This window comes from Meleagris gallopavo, chromosome 7, assembly GCF_000146605.3.
Source record: "Meleagris gallopavo isolate NT-WF06-2002-E0010 breed Aviagen turkey brand Nicholas breeding stock chromosome 7, Turkey_5.1, whole genome shotgun sequence".
NCBI lineage: Eukaryota > Metazoa > Chordata > Aves > Galliformes > Phasianidae > Meleagris > Meleagris gallopavo.
This window is the reverse complement of record NC_015017.2, coordinates 29093198-29105012: the sequence shown is the minus strand read 5'-3', so window position 1 is coordinate 29105012 and position 11815 is coordinate 29093198. Positions and strand designations below refer to the sequence as shown.

The following is an 11815-nucleotide window of genomic DNA, read 5'->3' as shown; positions in this document are numbered from 1 at the left end:
ACCAGCAGCCCAGGCTGCCCAGAGCCACATCCAGCCTGGCCTTGAAAAACTGTATTCTTCCCTAAGAGCAAAGCATCGTAAGTAGGCATTTGGAACAGTTTAATCCTCCTTAAAGACAGGACACGTAATGAAAGCATCTCAGAAGAGAAAAACAAAAAGATGCTTTTTTTTTTTGAAATCCCCAAATACTTTGTCTTTTCAATGCAGATAGAGTGTGAAAGCTTTTCTCACAAAAGAAACGCACGCAGGCAGATTTATCTCAGCACTACATAGCTCATCTCCCTTACACCAAGCACAGCCATTCACTGATATGAAAACTTTACCTATTTGCTCATTATTCCTTTTCTTTTCAACTATCACTCACAGGGGGAGGACGGAGCTTTTGAAGCTGACCAAGCAGTGCCTTCTTGGCTCCTTCTTCCTGCACAGGGAAGCGCAGGCAACAGGGAGCAAAGCAGCGATAAGCAGTAAAGCTTTCCTGGTGCTTCTGCTGCACAGAGTGCATCTCTGCTGGCAGTAACATTAGGTGCTGTTCTACTGAAAACGAGCATCACCAGATTACAAATGGTCATGCACTGGAGAAGCATCGCTCACGTTGCTTGTGAACTAGGTGTGGTTTTTAAGGAACAATTATGCTATTTACAGACACAAATAAAATGCATGGGAGGGAGGTAGTGTTTATTTGATTTAAAATTTCATAGGGACCTGAAGAATCTAATTGGAAAGAAATCTTAGCAAGATTTCAGCTAAGTGACAACTCTGTTTAAAAAGTAAAAGAAATGGGAAATTTTAGAATATCTGGCAACTTGCCTACATTTAGATCAGCTCACATTTTTCTACATTTGCATTTCTTGCAAGCTGCAGCAATTATAATGCTAGGATACAAAATCATCCTTGGAGCCCTGGGCAGCCTGGTTTGGTATTAAATGTGGAAGTTGGTGGCCCTGCTTGTGGCAGGGGGTTGGAGCTTCATGATCCTTGAGGTCCCTTCCAACCCTGGCCATTCTGTGATTCTGTGACCCTTAAAGTGCTGTGCAAAAACGGGAAACATTTGGGGTTTTTCTGATCTATAGCTCTGCCTTACAGTTCTCCTAAATCTGCCGACGCTCAGGTGCATCAATCCATTGCTGAGCCCACCCTAAGGAACTCTGAGTGCAGGCAGAACCTCACCAGCACTGCAGAGCTGGGAGATGAGAGGAGGGCAGCACAGTCAGTGCCCACCCAGCTGCCAGCACAGGTGCCTGACGACAGATCACTATTCACTGCCTTGCTCACCTGCTCAGAGAGCAGCTGCTGTGTGGAGCCTCTGATTTTTCCATTCCCATCACACTGAAAACACATCAGTGCCTTTAGCAGCTGGGTTTCTGCATATTGCTGCTATCAAGCCTAGTCAAAAGAAGGTATGGTATGGATGTCAGCAATTCAGCAACAGGCATCAGTATTCAGTGCCACAGCCTGTAACTGCACCAAACCACTCTGGTTTAAGTAGCTGTGCAACCAGGCAGGGCAGAACTGCCAAAAATGGGAGTTATGTGGAGAGGTCACCTCCGAGCATCCCTCCAGGAATGGCAGATGCCCAGAAGGTGGGGAGCCAGCAGCAGTCACATAACAGGCTATCAGAAGTTATCAGATTTAAATGAATAAACAGACTTTAAAGTCTTCAGATTTAAACAAGTGCAAAGTGTTCTGAAAAAGATTCTTTAAAATAGGATTATCCCAGAAAAGCCTACAGGTGGAACCAATAGGAGGTTACACTGTGCAGGACAACTTCTGGCACTGGTAGTGCTGTCTTCCTGTCAGAATTAACACGTCAACTTTTCAATGCCAATAACTTAATTACAAAAAGCTATGAAGTCAACAACGGTGGGAGTTTTTTTAATCACTTTAAAAGCTTAAAGTTTTCCAGGAGAAAAAAAGTAATAACAAAGTAGTGCAGGCAACATGACAAACCAGACAGCATTGCGTTACGTGCCACAGTGCAACATACTGAAAGTTGGAAATTTTCATCAGTTCACAAAATAAACTGCACATCTGTGATGCACTAACTCTTTGCCTCAGCGTGTATTACAAGAAGCCAAATCTAGAGCTGGTAAGCTCCAGATAAGCAGGCTGCACCCAGAGCCCAGCAACGCACCCGGAGCCAAGGAGGATTTGCCCGCAGCCAGCCCACGATGCACTGCAGCCAGAGCCCCATTCACCTGCAGCAGAGCCCCGAGTACCACTCACCCATCCAGCCTCACGTCTGGCAAGCTTCTGTTCAGAGCAATCAGGTCACTGGCCATAAGGTTAAACTGGTTGATTTTAAACAGCTCTTTCATCTTCTCCTGGTCGTCTTTTGGGATGAGCACCGCCTTCCCCATCTCACCGGGTCCTTCCTGGTTTCTGGAAATGACAGCTGCAACACAAGACAGCAAGAGGGCAACTTTGAACACTGGGGTGTCTTTGAGCATTTGCAGCTTTCAGCTGGAATCACAGTGACAGTGCATGAATCCTCCTGAGAGACTCACGTAAGGATTAAAACCCAGCACCAGGTTCTCAGGGAGATCCTGCAAGCACAAGGTCTGGGCAACATTTGTACAGCTGCTGAAAGTATTTGAAGAGCACATGAATTAAATCACTCTGACCTATTTCTTTTGCTGTTAATTTATTCCCAACTGAATGGCACATGCCATTATAAACCTGTCCTTTAAAAAACAAACACCCCTTCAACCCTGCAAAAGGCAGTCATCCTCAGAAACACAGTCTAGACACACTTGCTAGAAGAATATCAGAAATTTACCCAGGAGGTTTCTGCCTGCAGTTTAGTGTATGCTTCACTGAGCAGCAAACACCTTCCCAGTGATATATTTCTATGACTTGCTCTGCTCAGAAGCACTGCTGGATGCTGCACCCACAGCGCACTGCTTTCACTACGACTGTGCGTGAAGCTGCATTTCCAGTTGCACGCTGTCCACACAACTCAATTCCCCTTGGAGTGTTTCATAAGGGATATTAATGCAATGCATAATGCAGACATAAAGTACTCGGAACTAACGGTTGGTAATTAAACTCTGTTCTGCCATCACTTTTTGGAGAGTCTGCACACTGGAATTTGAAGAGATGGTCCTTCAAGCTGCAAATTCTGGCTATGGAAGCAAATTCTGCCTCTTTTTGGCTGGAGAAGGCTGAGGGCTGCATCCTTCCCCTGGCAGTTCTGCAGGAGCAGCTCCCTGCTTCCCAAGGGCCCGTGCTCAATGAGAGCCCAGCAGGGAGCAAGCAGCCATGCTGAGACACTGCTGAGGCAGTAAGACAGCAGGAAATGGGCTCGTTTCGGGATGCTGACGTACTCTGGGTTTGGCTGAAAGTATCTTAGTGACAGTTTTCTTCCGTAGAAATCAGAAGCTTTCCATTAAAGCAAACAGACATGAGAAAAAAATCTGTCGGTGTATTATTAGAACAGTCATCATTATAACTGGAAGTTTGCTGCCTCTCCGAGCAAACCATCTAACAGAACCGTATCTCTTGAAATTGTGTGGGGTACCATCCAAACACCACAAGGATGCTGTGCTGCAGCAGGATGCTGTGCTGTGCTGCTGCAGGAATCACTGCCAGCTCAGCAATACATGGGCAGTGCCCCATAACACTGCCTCACACTCATCTCAGCTGAAAACTTACAGTGACTCTTCCTGAAGGCAGCGGTTATTTATACACCCTGCAGTAAAACTGAGTTTTCAGTAAGAGATTCCATGCACTTCTGCTGCTTGCTAAGGTTCATAGAGACAAAGCTCAGGACAGCAGCAGCTCTGTGAAGCTTTACAACAAAACTAATTGGGAATTTCCTGATCAGCCTTCCCACTCTCACGGCTTTACTCAAAGCAAAGTGATACCTGACTACATTTCAATCAGACTACATGCAACGCTGCGACCAAGAAATACGTTTAATTTTGCTAATTGCAGCAACATCAGCTTGTCAAGCCTGCAGAGAAGACACACATGGGTTGCAGGTTATGTCACCCAAGCTTTCAAAAGGCACAAAGTCACAACAGTGCTGCAAGGAAGGCTACAGTGCCATGGAATGGGAATACTAACATCAAAGAGGAAAACAGTGATGCCTTCATTAGAAGCTTCTTTTTTACCTTGAGAAAGGTGAGTCACTCCTCATCAGCCTCTTCCTGCTGCTGCTGTGTTTGTGCAGCATCATGCTAAGCCATGTTTTACAAGGAGGCTGTGGATGCCCCATCCCTGCAGGCAGTCAAGGCCAGGCTGGATGTGGCTCTGGGCAGCCTGGGCTGCTGGTTGGTGACCTGCACACAGCAGGGGGTTGGGACTGGATGAGCACTGTGGGGCTTTGCAACCCAGGCCATTCTGTGATTCTATGATCTTCAATGATAAATACAGAGAAGGATGGCTGAATGTATGTGCTGCCACGTTAACCCACTGACTGCTGCCAGGTAAGTGCACTCCTCATACCTTTCTTTCTGCAAAGACTGCAACAAGCTCTGTCCTTCAACACCAACAACTCAATTCTGTCAAAACCTTGCAAAAGCAGAGATCTGTCCTCCTCCTCCTCTCTGGAAATCACGATGGTTAATAAACGTGGAGTCTTCTTGCTACTGTCTACACACAGGATGGAAGGAAATGACACAAACAGATGGATGCAGATCTCAGAAGGTCACCAAAGCTTCCCCCCCCCCACACAGAGTTAACTGGACTTAAGACACTCACAGCACAAATTTAGTATCTACCTTGATGGATATTTTACAGCCTTCCAAGAAATCCAAGCAATGCAGTAAGTGGATTATACTCTTGCCTTGACCCAGCTGAGGAAACAGAATTTTCACGAGCTAAAGACATAAAAACTGGAGAACTGGGGCTCCTTAGGAATACTGTCACACCCATGGTTTCAACAAGGAGCTGTATACACTGACCACCATTCCAGAAGGCATCCACACGTGTCTCACCATGCTTTAGCTAATTCTGTTTAAGGGCTGCAAGCGAGGAGCAGTGATTCAGCACTTCTGTTTGTTAACTCACTGAAGCAGATTTCAGAGGTTGTGCTTTTTAATAAAAAGTGCTTTTTAAAAAAAAAGTGTCCATCAAAAATAGCTTCGCTTCTGAGCACAAGAATTAACTCTCATCTCCTCAGTGACCATCTTGGTGCATGCAGGCATAATGGAACTGACACGAAGCATGCCCACAAAGAATAAAAATGCTGTTTATCCAGCATTCCGCCTGCAGACATTTGTCATCATCTGTCAGAGGAAACAGGCCTGCTTTGGAAATGAACACAGCCTCCTCACAAGGGCTTACCAGAAGCACTGAGGTCTTTGGTGGAGTACAGAATTCGAAGCACAAAATTCAAGATAAGGAAAGGAAAAATAAAGCTGACCTCAATAGATTTGAAAGCATTCAATTTATTTAAGGATTCAGTAAGGGCTCTGCACATGGAATGCTGCTGTGTTGACACACAGGGGATATAAGGACTCATCACCCATGCATTCTCTCCAAAGGTTTCTTTGCCTTGCACATACCTTGGCTTAAGCCCCTGTACCTCCACAGCAGTGCTTTGGAACGATGTTGTTTTGCAGATGGAGAGGCAGTAGGGTCCCTGTACACCCATCCCTATCCCATCTCCCTTTCCCAGCACAGCCCTGGGCAGCCCTATCTGGTGGGGCACATCGAAGGCTGTGGGGGCTCTGAGGTCCCTTCCAACCCAAACTATTCCGTCATCCCATGATTCTTCATATATTATCGATCAGTTGAAATCACTAAGGAGAAAGCTGGAAATAGCACTGATGCCCAGCACAGCTATGATACAGCCTTTATGCTCCCCAACAGCAGCAGTCAGAAGGCTTCAAAACAGGCAGAGTGCTGCAGGGAGGGACTTCGGCCCAAATCTCCATTCTGCAGCTGCCAGAAATGTGCGGTGTGAATAGAAAACCTCCCAGCTTTCTAAGAAATCAATGGAATGCTGGCATTGTAGTTTGGAAAGTTAAAAATAACTAGGTGAGGATAAAATCAATCTTAGGATAGCGATAGGGAAGAAAGTAGCTTAAGGGCTGTAAGCCATGAGCAGCTGCCGTCTGCCCAATTTGCTGTGCTCACAGACATCTCCGAAACACAATGGCTAGAAGATAAGATGTGAATGGCTCACTGGTAAGAACACCCCAGTAAACGACAGTGTCTCTCTACTCATGCCGAGGATGTTGAGAGAACATGACTTATGTTCATTTTTCAGAGCAGAAAGGCTGAGGTTGGCAGGGACCATCTGGTCCTACCCTGCTCCACTGAGTAGGGCCACTCAGATCCAGGTGCCAAGGACCACATCCAGGTAGCTGCTGGAGATGCCCGAGGGAGACAGTTTTGAGTAGAACTGCAATTGGAAGAATTAATAAATAAATAAAACATAAATAAAACCAGTGGTAACTTAAGTGTGATCTGAGAGAGGCAGAGCTGCCTGCCCTGCTGCCTCTGCCAGCAAAGGCCCTTCCCAAGCAGTCCTGCATTATGCAGTTCCTCATCATATCTTACCAGAAGGCATGAAATCAATCCCCCAGAATCCTGAACAAGTAATTCTTTCTTCATTGCACCTCCACAGTGGCTCTAACACAATATTATTCTGCTGGTTTATGCCCAAGTAATTTGTTATAAACTCCATACAGAATCCAATAAACTGAAGGCTCAATTTGCAGTCCTTTGCCATTTGGATGATATATCTTTTGCTGCTCAGAACTGTGCTCAGACTCATCTTAATCCGGAACATAAAGAATTCTAACTTTAATTATACAGTAGTAACAAATCCCACAAAGTTGTCATAAACATCATTATATAGGTCATTTGCTTTACGATGTCTTCTAAGACAAGAGCTCCACAAATTTGAAAAAAAAAAAAGTTGCATTTGAATAATAATAATAGAAGCATCAGAATTCATTGCAATTTCTGCCATAAATATCTTTTATAGCATTTCCACACGTGCTGTCCAGAGACACAGCAGACCACACTGCTCCTGCCAGCCCCACACGAGCAGTGCAAACAAAGCGTACATCAGATTTAAGCAGCACTAGGAAGGACATGAGCTCTGCTTATAGCTGGTTGCTGCCTTAAGAGAGCTGAAGGAAGGCACTGATGCTCCTCACGAGTTCCTAAGGAACCTGCACACACGCTGCAATCTCGTAAAGCTAAAGGTCTCCACCATTACTGGCCTTGTTTGCACCATGCTAACAGCTGTGATACTGACAGAAATTCAAAGCCTAATGAGATATCATCTAGAACATCTAGTTATTTCTTTCTTCTTTGTGGTTTCACACTCAGGAGAGAGAGAAGCAAAGCTGCATAAAGCAAGACAAAAAGTGACGACTCCTAATTTAAATAAGCTATTCAGATACTTCAAACAGGGCTGTAAGATCAAGCTCACAAGAATAGTAGCAGAAGTTTGGTCTACTCATCTCACTCCTTCATTGTAGCAAGTAAATAAATAAAAATAAGTCCTGGAGCAAAATCCAAGAGAAGGATTGTCAAGGCCTGCACCCGTTCTGAAGTGCATTGCAGCATCCCACCACTCACACAGCACTGCTGCCCATAGGAGAGGCTGCAGTGAGCAGACACAACCCCCTTCCCTTGAAGGAAAGCATGGCATCCCAGTAAGTCAGATGCTCATCTATCACCTTTATGGCTGTTATTAATGAATTCTGGGCTTGTGCATACAACCAGGTATGAGCTACCTCCCTCCAAATAATAATTAAAGAGCAATAGCTCAGGAAAGATATGTTAACATATCAATATTAATCAAGATGTAATGGAAACCCCAATGCTAGCTGCTAGGCAAGCAAAAGCCAGCAGATTGCACCTGCTGCTGCTGGAGCTGGTCCCACCAGCATGGAGGAGCTCCACGGTGGCACGACGGCACGCTGACGAGTCTGCCACAAAGCAGCCCTCAAACAAGTCTGCACACAGAACATCACGCCGTGTTGGTCGACAGCAGCAGCAGTTATTCTGAGAAATTCACCTTACAAATGAAGCAAAAAACACTGAGGGTAGAGCAGCGAATGCATGATTTATGGCAGCAGGAAAAGCAATCTTCCACAAGGTAACACTAAGCTGGCAGTAACTGAATGGAATAAAGGCAAAAGGACTTGCATTTATTTTTTAAAGCATTCCTGACCTCCTTGGCTGGCAGTCCAGTGTTTCAGAGGGTCTTATAACGTCCAATCATTACAGATATACAGCTTCCCTGTTTCAGGGTCTTGTGAACTGCTTTCATCAACAGGCTTTGTGTTGAAAAAGGAAGCGTCTGCTAGCTACCTGGATTTATCTACACGTATCTTCAGAGCAAGATCCTTCTTTGTGGTTGTCCCACAAACAGTTCCATGTTCATTCAACACCTGCCTCTCTGTTCTGCTCACGAGGAGCTGTGGGTTACCACGAGGAGCAGTGGTGCCACGAGGTCCCCTTTCAGCCTCCTTTGCTCTGTGCTGAACAAACCAAGGGACCTCAGCCACTCCTCACGTCCTGTCCTCTGGGCCCTTCCCCATCTCCGCAGCTCTCCTCTGGATGCTCTCCAATAGCTGTATGTCCTTCTACTGCAGTGCCCAAAGCCCTGCCAGCTGCCAGCCCCAGCAGCCCCACCGCAGCCCAAGTGATTCCTCCCCCAAATCCCATTTATTTACCTACCTGTGCTGGACTTAACTGCTTTCAGGACAGCTGTCACTTGAAGCAACACGTGCATCTGCAGATAGGGATCTATGGCCGTGCTCCTGCTGATGGTCACCCCACATCACAGGGCAGCACCCATCACTGTTCCCTTCCAATTGTGGAATGCTGTTCTACAGCAAAAACACTTCTAACGACCTATTTAATTATTGCAATAAGACCTGCTAGATTTGGCACTGTTTTAAAAACGCACGTGCTCTCTTAACAAACACTGATTTCCACTTCTCACAGACACAATACGACACAGGTCTATCAAGTTAGGCCTTCTGAATGTTGTAAGTGTATCCATCAGTTCTAGACTTAACCCCCATAATTGAGAAAAATAATTAAGTTATGAATAAAACAAACCCTTACCTGTGATTCTTCATATTAAGGTCAGTGACTGTTCATCTAACTGACTGCCTTACAGTAAAGGATATTTTCCAAAGCAAACCATGCTTAACAAAGGAGTAAGCAAGCAAAGAGACAGAAAACCATCCATCTCCTTGGGGAGAAGAGCTGTGCATGCACTGACTGAAGCAGTGAGCAGTGTAAGTGCACTGCTGCAGATGCCTAATGACAAACCACACATGCAAAAGGGGAAGAGTTCCTATTTCTGTAACACATCTGTTGGAAAGCACCAGCAAGTGCTAACGCTGTGGGCAGGGTTATACATCAGGCTTGCTGACTGCTCCTCAGCAAGAGGTGATGCAACAGTGTACCAGGATTCCATAAGCAACACCTGGAGCCTGAAAACAACCATGAGTCAAAAGCCTCATCTCTAATTACAGACAAGGAGAAAGGAAATCGGTTTGGGGCTGTGTTACAGCTTTTTTTAACTAGCTTAAAAAAACAACAACAACAACAAAAAAACCAACCTGCAGACATTCAAGACTGCAGATATTTCTGTCTCACTTGTATCAAATGTGTAACATCCTTCTCTTGTCAGAAGAAACTGTCCAAGGGTGAAGAAAGGACCTCATGACTGTTTTCATAATGATAACATATCCCACCACTGCTTACTTAATCAGTAACTTCCCATCTCCATACGCAGCCAACCGAGCAGCCTATGCAGTAAGCAACAAGTCAAATGATGCCAAAAGAGTTTACACCTTAAGATGCACAGAAAAAAAACAACGAAGAAACATAACATAAATAATCTGAGCTTAAGCTGGAGAGTCTTCCAACAGTTAAAGAGGCAGAAAATTTAAACTTGCACTTAACCACGAGCACAAGCTGGCTTTCCAAACCCAGAGCAGCCTTCACTCTGCCTCCTTTACAACTTAGAAGAATTTTCACTCTTCTTAATGAGAAAGCACAGAGTGCACACCCACATGTTCTGCTCCATTCCCTGGTGCTGAGCAGCAGTGTGGTATCTGCCTGCAGACACAGCCAGTGGTTCTTTGCACACACACACAGCTGATCACTCTTCCAAGAAACTCCACCCTGTATGCACACGTCTTAATTGAAGTGCATTTTTAATTGCTGAAATAGATGAAGGGGAATCAAAGGTGCTGTCTAGACAGACAGGTTGACAGCATGTATGTAAGGCACTGGTGCTGATCAACACAGCACTGCACCCTTGATAAGAGCAAACTACACAGTAAGACGTAACTCACAGGCACGTTCCTTTCTCTTAGAGAGCTGATAAAAGAAAAAATGCCTAAAATTATATAAAAACTAATTTGCCATTAGCAATGCATGCTAACAACAGACTTTTGTGTCTACGGTTTACAATGAAAGCTTTATTTCCTGAAAGATGTTCCTGGAAGAGAACACAGAGCAGTTCCAAACACAGAGCTACAAACATAGGATGGCTTTTCATTTAAATACAAGTACTGAGAAAGAAAAACAATCAAATAATTGGATCCAATTAAATTAAAGCACTACCTTAGCTAATGTCTTCCAGCCTGCTCCTTGTTTCAGTGGAAAACCAGAACTGTAAAATGGAACAGGCTGCCCAAGGAGGCTGTGGATGCCCCATCCCTGCAGGCATTCAAGGCCAGGCTGGATGTGGCTCTGGGCAGCCTGGGCTGCTGGTTGGCAACCTGCACACAGCAGGGGGTTGGAACTGGGTGAGCATTGAGGTCCTTTGCAACTCAGGCCATTCTGTGATTCTGTGATATAATTAAATTATGCAGCTTTTCTTTTGTCAGTTCCCCAGCTGAACCACATGAATTTTTGAGAAGAATCTCTTATTTGCCTGACAAGATTCACCTCCTCACAAATCCTGCCACATATTAATTGTTCTTATGTAACCTGCGCTCAACCTGCACCACAGAACTGGGAAATCCATTACACTAAGCAAGGGTGAGGATGAACGCACCCACATGAGGAACAAAGCATTTCTAATACTCACTTAAATTTGGCTCCCTCTCCCTCCGTAGGAAGAGCAAAACCAAGGCAGGAATTGCCTTATTTTCCATCTACAATAGTTTGAGAGCAGTTTACTGCTGAAAACTTCCAGCAAGGGTACAGGCTGATGTAATTGTGCCCTCCTTCATTAATTTTCCTTTCTATTGCAACATGCCAGCTGTTCCACTAATGCCATTAATTCCAATCAATGCGGCAATTAAGGAAGCCGAGGCAGGTGATGAGGCAGGAGTGCACTGAGGCAGCTGGTGCAGGCAGGATGGTGAAAGAAACCACGGAGAGGTGGCACCAGATGGAGGGAACTGAAAACACCACTGCACAGAGCTCCATCTCCCACAGCCATAACGCTCCTGGGGAGGAAAACCTTCATGTCTTAACCTTAATTCCTTTCAAGAAGAGCAAAGAGAAAAACGTGAAGATGATGTGAGCCACAAAACCTTTCTCACTTTGATACCAGATCATGGTTTTTTGTGTGTTTGTTTTTTTTTTAGTTTTTCTATTATTGATGGTAAAACACCTTCCAATACCCTACTGAAACAAGCTAAGCTTGAAATTATGCCCTTTATTTGACCTGTTTTCTATTTTGAAATGCAATCAGGGTTGCTATTTTGGAAGAGAGTAATGTGGATCACCTGCTCCTGAGGCTGAAGGAAAGCACCCAACCGCCTCCTACATCACTCATCTGGAGGTCTACTTTCTCTTCCTTGTTTTATATCCTACCAGGGAAACAGCATCCACGCACCACTGAGTGCCTGTGGTTTCATTAAACAGTTCA

At 45.0% G+C, this 11815-nt stretch overlaps 1 long non-coding RNA gene across 1 annotated transcript in view; it reads right to left on the bottom strand.

Moving 5' to 3' along the window:
• Positions 1-6: 6 nt before the first annotated feature.
• LOC104911818 overlaps positions 7-11815 on the bottom strand; it is a 28981-nt gene continuing 17172 nt past the window's right edge. Inside the window, exon 4 of the long non-coding RNA XR_004160374.1 lies at positions 7-2395. This is a non-coding gene — a long non-coding RNA (uncharacterized LOC104911818). The remainder of the gene's footprint in view (positions 2396-11815) is intronic.